Below are 7198 nucleotides of genomic sequence, written 5' to 3'. Positions count from 1 at the left end.
AATGAATGAATGAATGAATGAATGGTCTTTATTGTCATTGCTATAGTACAGGTACCAAACAACGAAATTTAGGAGGGGTGGCTCCCCTGGTGCTAGGAAAGAAAAAGAAAAAAAGAAAAAAAAACACAAGAAGGGAAGGAGCTGGTTTACATAAATAAAGGCTGTACACTATCCACAATACTATACTGTACAGATAGACGACTAGGGTTGTCATATTGCACATAGTGTTATTGCACATTCATTTAAAGTGTCACAGTTTGCAGGCTAGAAATGTACATATTTGTGCCTCAGCACTACACCTGATTTTTTCAGTCCAGCAGCTGCCATCAATCCGTCCAGACTGTCCAGGGCCCAGAACCTAGGTCTTTGCTGTGTTCAGGGCCTGGATGGCCCTGGGGTAGAAGCTGTATAGAGAGGGAGGAAAAGGGATGGAGTGGGAGGGAGGGAGGGGGGAGAGAGGGAGTGAGAGGGGAAGAGGGAGGGAGGGGGAGGGAGGGAGGGGGGAGAGAGGGAGTGAGAGGGGAAGAGGGAGGGGGGGGGAGGGAGAGAGATGGAGGAGGGAGAGACAGAGGTAGGGAGGTAGGGAGGGAGGGCAAGGGAGCGTGTGCATTAAAAGAAATGTCTGTGCCCCAATTGTCCGTTCTTCTGTTTGAAATGAGCACTTGGCTGATGATGGAACATAATTATGTTCATAACGCTCATGCATGCAAATACAATGACAATACCTCTTGTAATGTTTTTTTTTTCTTTTCAGTTGAGAAGGTGAAGACCAGGGCCACATCTTTGAGGACCCAATATACACGTCTGCTGAAACCACAGGCAAGTGGGAGTGGGACCAAGAATCCAACACCCAGGCAGTCTTGGCTTTTGAGGATCATGGACTTCCTCAAAAAACATGTTGTCCACCGCCCAAGTGAGACCACCGTAAGTAACATAGGCCTATACCTCTGTGTTCTGCATGAGGTGACTGTGTGGACATGTGAAACAAGCGTTCTGTGGTTCAAGGGATATCTCTTGTTTTTGCTGAGATGTCACACAAAGTGATGCATTTCAAAGAACATCACTTGGTATAAAATCTACACAATAGCAAGAGCTCTCGTGAACCACAAAACACTTCTTTCACATGTCTGCACGGTCACCTTGACGTGAATGTAGCATTTGATGGCATATTACACTTTTTTCTCTCCCTCCTATTCTAGCTTGGCGGGTCAATCCGAGACATGCTGGATGAAGAGGAACATGATGTCCAGGGTGACATGTCGGAGACTTCATCAAGATCTGTGGCATCAGTTGACACGTCAGCCATCATGCCTGAATCACGACCTGGTACCCCTCTTGATTCAGATGGTGAGGAAAGTCATCAGCCTCCCGCCTCATCCACTGCCAGCTTGCCTGTAAAGATGCCCTCAAAGAAACGCTGCAAAGAGAAACTCACAGAGCTTGACATCGAGCTCCAGAAGCTTGCTACCTTAAAGGAGATGTCGTCAAGAGTCCTGGCTATCGGTGCCAAGCAGCGCGATGATCCAGAGGCTTCATTTGGAAATCAGGTTGCAACTGAACTTAGGCAAATAAAAGACCGATCAATCAAAACAAGGGTCAAAAGAAACATCATGACACTGCTGTATGATGCCCAGGACTCTGAAATGTATTGTATTATAGTTTCATAGTATTATACAATGTATTGTATTATAGTTTTGTTGCTGTGCCATTTTTTATTCAGGTATGTTTTGAGTTTTGAAAGAAAGATCTGTACAATAAAATGTCAATGAGAAAAAAGCCATGAGGACAGAGAACCTTGATTTGTAGTTGTAATACATACTACCACTGCTCTTTGGGGGTTGTATGTAGATGTGCTTGCCGTCGAGGGCACCAAGGCAGTGCGGAAACTGCCATTTATCTTCAAAATCTTTGGCAATTGCTCGCCATTCAGCTTCCGATGCTGGTGTCTGAGGATAAAAGGGAGGAGAATATTAGATTGAACTGAAAAACAGGTTTGTATTGTAGGATTTAGAACACAGGGTTACTGTATGTATGTCTATAATGGTGTGTGGTGACCAAAGCCTACCGTCAGGAAATCTTCCTTCAAGACCAGATGCAGGGCTTCGCAGGTCTCCACAACAATGCTGGACACAGTGCTGCTCCCAATTCGGTATTGGAAGCTGAGTGATTTGAAGGTTTCACCTTCATGAGAAAACAAAAGTTCAGCCAACATATAATGCACACATTTGAAATGTAGGCTATAATATGCTACAGTATTATAACATGATAATGTGAAATTGTTATGATATAGGCCTACCCACCGGTTGCCAAAAATCGAAGGGTCAAAGACAGACGCTCTCTTGCAGTAATTGCCCTTCTCATCTTGGTGTCCTGCTTTGTGATGAGGCAAACAACCTTCCCCAGCAGGTAATCAAACTCATCTTCTGTCATCCGTAGCAGCTCCCTGAACCCAGTCCTATCATTCATCTATTATTGGGAAGATGGGAGGGAGGGGGTGAGGAGCACAATATATAGCCTATTAGAGCTAAAAATGTCAGCTGGCAAATATGCACAAAGTAATGTTTGCTCTAATAACACGTCATATTCTCAAATAGTAGTAGCTAGTCAGCTAGTGCTACACAACCTAGCAAGCTATTTAAACAGGCCAGTCTTGCTAAACATACCGTTTCTCAATGGGACTTACCTCCAACTCTCTGCAGAACTGACACGTTGTCCACGTATCACCAACCACTCTCTCGTCCAAATTCTACGTTTGGCCCTTTTCCTTTTCGGTTTTTCTGAGCAAATGAATGCACATGCAACAAGTGCAGCTAATTGCTGTTGCGTTTCGAGCTCCATCTTTTTTTGACAGCTGTCAACGTCTCGTCATCATGTGCTGATATCGCGACACTACAGCTTGGCGAATCGTCCTGACCAAGTGAAGAATCTTGTAGTCTGTGAGCCCCCGTCGTTGCCACATCCTGTAGTCTGCGCTGTGCTGCGACGTCTGCGGGCCTCTGCGACACGGACACCAGCACGACGGTCGTTTAGTGTGAGAGGCTCAGCGATGTTACAACTTGAAAAGTCGTCTAGTGTGTAGCCGCCTTTAGGTAACGTTATTCTTCTGGTCTGATCCAGCTTCTGGTCTGATCGAGCCTGTTAGGATAATAAACCGGGCCAGGTTACATAATGTTGTACCAGCGACACAGGAGCACTGTGTATGTATAAGCTCCACAGGGCATGAGTCCTTCAATATAACCTGAAATAGTAAGGAAAGAGGTGACATTAAAAATGTGTTCATACTTTATTAAATGGTAGTAGAATTGTCAGTCTTCATTTACTGATTCATGATTTAAAAAGAAGAATAAGTTGAGACAGACCATACATGGGTTCAAGGAAAACTCTAAATCTGAAGTAACATTTCAGCAGTACAGAACTCTGCACTGGATCTTTTACATGTTTGGTTCTGTAAACTGTCTCAACTGATTCATTTAAAGGAAGTATGAATATTGTGAATAGCAACCGATACAGTTAGGTGAGTGGAACATCTGAAATAGAACAGAAATTCTCTAAACATTTTCTGGGGATGCCAAGCTAAACATGCTGCACCTAACGTTCATTTCAAATCACTGACTGGTGTTTTGCCTAACATCCAAACTCTGGCAACATTGACTCCCCAGAACATGATTGAGAACTAGAGCTAGCTAGCTAGCTGTAAAAGCTAGATAACTGTGCATCCCCCTACTCTCAAATTGTGCGGTTTCTCATGCTTCCTCATGGACCTATAGCAGCTCGCCCTGACGCTGACCTCTCCTGTACTTGTATCTTTGTTTGATACTGAAAAAGAGACAGATAATAACGTTAATGTTAATCAAGAATGTAACGTTACTGATATTGTGTTTTGAATGTAGCTGGCTAGTACAAAGTAGCAAGGTAGTTGCAACACAGCCAGCTAAAAAGCTAAAGTTAGTGCTAGCTAGCTAGTATTCTAGCTAATGATGCCGTTACTCACCCTCATAGTTGAATGAATGAATGAATGGTCTTTATTGTCATTGCTATAGTACAGGTACCAAACAACGACATTTAGGAGGGGTGGCTCCCCTGGTGTTAGGAAAGAAAAAAAAACTTTAAAAAAAAACACAAGAAGGGAAGGAGCTGGTTTACATAAATAAAGGCTATGTACCAGTGGAGACTCCTCCATAGAGGTGGAGGAGGCCTGGCCTCCCCAATAATTTGAGAGAAGAGAGAGAGATTTAAAAAAGCAATAATTATATTTTTTTATTTATTTTTTTATTTAACAAAAAACATATTTAAATTGTTTTTATATTAATATGATTTATTAATATTATTTCCGTTTTGTTCATAAATCTTTTCCATGGCTAAAACCCAATATTGCAATTGTAAAGCACCTACAGGCCAGAATCCCTATCCGTTTCTATTACTCATACACGCGTGTGGCGGGAAAAGGTACTACACGGAGGCCAGGCCTCCTGTCGGAAAGTGGTTTCTCATAGAAGTCAATGCAATGCAATTTTTTTCATGGCAATATGTGATTGGCCAAATCACTGAAAATGGGTGGGCACAGGAGGCCTGGCCTCCGTGTAGTACCTTTTTCCGCCACACGCGTGTATGAGTGCTGTTCTGCAGGATAAATATTAGAAATGGATGAAGTATTGTTCTGAATTGTATGTTGTGTGTCTGATTGACATAGTGTTTGAGTGCTTTTGACATGTCATTGATTGTATGTAGTATGTTGTGGTGAATGTTGTGAGCCTGAGCAGAAGGGACAATAGCTGCTGCAGGCGGACCAGAGATTCATGCCAATTGTTTTGTTTATTTGATGACCCATTGTGCAGGCAATAAAAGCTGCTTCATCCACCATCCTGAGAGTGTCCCAATCCCTTCAGTACCGCCAAACACAAATTAATAATTTTTAACAAAGACAGATAAGAAGAACAGGGAACATTCCATCGCGAGTGAAGCGAGCAAGCGGGAAAAAAATTGGCCTCCTCAATTCTGGAAGTCACCAGCCTCCACTGCTATGTACACTATCCACTATACTATACTGTACAGATAGACGACTAGGGTTGTCATATTGCACATAGTGTTATTGCACATTCATTTAAAGTGTCGCAGTTTGCAGGCTTGAAATGTACATATTTGTGCCTCAGCACTACACCTGATTTTTTCAGTCCAGCAGCTGCCATCAATCCGTCCAGACAGTCCAGGGCCCAGAACCTAGGTCTTTGCTGTGTTCAGGGCCTGGATGGCCCTGGGGTAGAAGCTGTTCTTCAGTCTGTTTGTCCTTGCGGCCATGGTCCTGTACCGCCTTTTCGAGGGCAGCCGGGTAAAGTGTTCGTACCCAGGGTGGGTTGGGTCCCTGGAGATCTTGGAGGCCTTCCTGAGACAGCGTGTGTTGTACAGCTCTTCCAGAGAGGGGAGGGGGGCGCCGGTGATCTTCTGGGCTGTTCTCACGACTCTCTGTAGCGCATTTCTCTCCGCGGTTGTGCAGCTGGAGAACCAGTTGCAGATGCCGTAGGTGAGGATGCTCTCCACTGCGCCGCGGTAGAAGGTCACCAGTATCTCCTGCTTGCTGTGTTCCTTCCTGAGGACTCTCAGGATGTAGAGCCGCTGTTGTGCCTTCTTATTTTTCTTATTTTTATTTTTATTTTTTGCCATTTAGCAGACGCTTTTATCCAAAGCGACTTACAATTACGAATTACAGGGACATTCCCCCTGGAGTAACTGAGGGCTAAGTGCCTTACCCAAGGGCACACTAGTAGTGGTGTGGCTTTAGGCGGGATTTGAACTCACAACCTTCCGATCACAAGTCCAACTCACTATCCACTAGACCACCACTACCCCCCTAAGACCACCACTACCCCCCCCCTTCTTGATGGTGGCTGATAGTGGGTGAATGTTCAGATGAAGGGCGGCAGGCCGAGATGCAATTAATTAATAGGTTTGCTCAAGTAGACAATTTAAGATAGAAGTTTATTCCACAGCGCTGGGTCAGCCTCTCAACACACGGCAAGCAACGGTGAGAGGCACACACCGTCTGACACTTTGCAGTGGGCTTATATGCTAGATTTCCGCTGACACCGGAAACAGCTGTACCTTGCCAATCATCAGTCACCCGTCATATATGTTGTTTACATACTAAAGTTAGAAGCCAGCTTGCCTCTGCTTCCCTACCATAACGGGTTGGTCAACTGACCTATTGACCTCAGTACCCATATAAGTCTCCCACCTGGCTGACCACCACAAGGCTCCAATATCCTCAGAGCCAAACTGGTCCCGTGGTCTCTATATTTGGCTCAGGTCCAGTTACAGACAGAGAGTTTGCAGCCTGTGTCAGCACTTTAGATATATTATTATTATTAGATATTATTAGATTATTATTATTAATAATAATAATAAATATTATTGTTTAACCTCTTTTGACCTTGAAAAAAGTATGATCCAATAAATTAATCAAGTAAGACTTTTAATATATGATGCAGGAGGGTATTAGGAACAATAAAAACGATGAAACATTACTATTGCAATTTCTCCTGGGTTGGTCCTTTTTTTGAGTTAGATTGACTGGACTAATATCACAACTTGTACAACATAATTCCTAATGATAGAGTATTTTAGGGTTTACCTAAGCACAATGATAAAACACATCCTATCAGCCCACTCTTTTTTTTTCTTCTCTAATGGATAGTAACTTTAATTATTTCTCTTTCTTTCCGCATGGCTGAGATCTTGCATTCCTCCCCCGGAATTGTCATCAAAGGACTTTCCCCATAGACAAATACAATTCCTCAGTCATGTGGCCTGACAAAGCGAACAAACATCTCACTCCACAATTGACTTGGCATGAGTAAAAGGTCACTTTGTGGTTAAAACTACTCTGATTAATAATCACCTTCTTTGGATAAAAACCTTTGTTGTTTAAAGGAGAAAATATCCAAATAGGTTTCTCATTGCTATGTCTAACTACTCATTACAAATGAAGTAGATATCATTTCCATCATTAAGTCAAATCAAATGTTTTTCCATAGTTTGTTACATAATTGTACATTTTTAACAAATAGGGATATCGTCAATCAGTTTCTTGGTTCTTCGATATCCTAGGTCGATCTTCAACAGAGGGACCATCATGCTTTTCCGGTCGCAATGAGGCACTATCTGAGATGCTGATGGACCATTGTTGTCTTTCGCCTTGTGTCCT

The 7198-nt window shown here is 43.2% G+C and overlaps 1 long non-coding RNA gene across 1 annotated transcript; it reads right to left on the bottom strand.

The window, feature by feature from the left end:
- Positions 1-1847: 1847 nt before the first annotated feature.
- LOC308153333 lies at positions 1848-2426 on the bottom strand. The gene is made up of 3 exons (XR_013937362.1): positions 2301-2426; positions 2066-2181; positions 1848-1946 (listed from the first exon to the last, which is right to left on the bottom strand). It is a non-coding gene; the product is annotated as an uncharacterized lncRNA (long non-coding RNA).
- Positions 2427-7198: the final 4772 nt, after the last annotated feature.

This window comes from Nansenia antarctica (assembly GCF_963989245.1).
Source record: "Nansenia antarctica genome assembly, chromosome: 3".
Lineage (NCBI taxonomy): Eukaryota > Metazoa > Chordata > Actinopteri > Argentiniformes > Microstomatidae > Nansenia > Nansenia antarctica.
Note: the sequence above shows the minus strand (reverse complement) of the source record. Positions and strands in the feature narration are given on the sequence as shown.